Genomic DNA, 989 nt, shown 5'->3' with positions numbered 1-989 from the left:
AACGCATGCAATATTTTTAGTTGTCTTTGTTGTGGGAGCTTCAGCTAAGCTAGGAAGATTGACGGGGCCTTGCTGCTGCTGCTGCTGCTGCTGCAGCTGCTGCAGCAGCTGCTGCAGCTGGTGTTGCTGCTGCTGCAGCAGCAAGAAGGGGAGAAGCCTAAGATACTATTGCTGCTGCTGCTGCTGCTGCTGAGAAGGATCTGCTGCTTAACACTCGAAACTCGGCGCTGTGCTGCTGAGGGCCAACAGGCAGCAGCAGCAGCAGCAGCAGCAGCAGCAGCAAACGCAGCAGCAGCAGCAGCAGCTGCTGCCGGCGGTAAAATATAAATCAAAAAGCCCAGACAAGCCCGTATAGTATATTACTGGGGATGAAGGATTAGTGTGGTTTTGCAGCAGCAGCAGCGCAGGTTTTGTCTTTAGTTATAATAAAATAAATATAATTTATCTAAAATAAAATAAATAAAATATTTCTCCTTTTTATTTATTTTTGCTGCGATGTGTGCACGGAGTCCCGTGCAGCAGCAGCAGCAACAGCAGCAGCAGCAGCAGCAGCTGCTGCTGCTGCTGCGGAAGCCGCCGCAGTTGCATGCGCCTAAAGCAGCAGCAGCAGCAGCAGCAGCAGCAGCAAACAGCAGCTATGTTGAGCATCGATGGCCGATACAAAAGTCTAAGCTGCTGTTAATTAAAACGAAAGCAGCAATATAAATATATATTGTCTGCTGCTGCTGCTGCTGGTGTGTTGCTGCTGCTGCTGCTGCTGCTGCTGCAGGGGGGTAGAGGAGGCCCTTGTGTATACACTCCATACACCTGAAACTGCTGCAGCAACAGCAGCAGCAACATATTCTTAGAGTTTTTCGTTTCTTGCTGCTGCTGCATGCGCATGCAGCAGCAGCACCTAATCAAGGTGTATGTGCTGCTCCTCCAGCTCCTCTTACGGTGTACATACAGCTGCTGCTTCTGCCTCTCACTAAAACTGCAGCAGCAGCAGC

The sequence above is a fragment of the Eimeria mitis genome, genomic scaffold (genome assembly GCF_000499745.2).
Source record: "Eimeria mitis Houghton genomic scaffold, Emh_scaff148, whole genome shotgun sequence".
Lineage (NCBI taxonomy): Eukaryota > Apicomplexa > Conoidasida > Eucoccidiorida > Eimeriidae > Eimeria > Eimeria mitis.
This window is presented reverse-complemented; position numbering follows the sequence as displayed.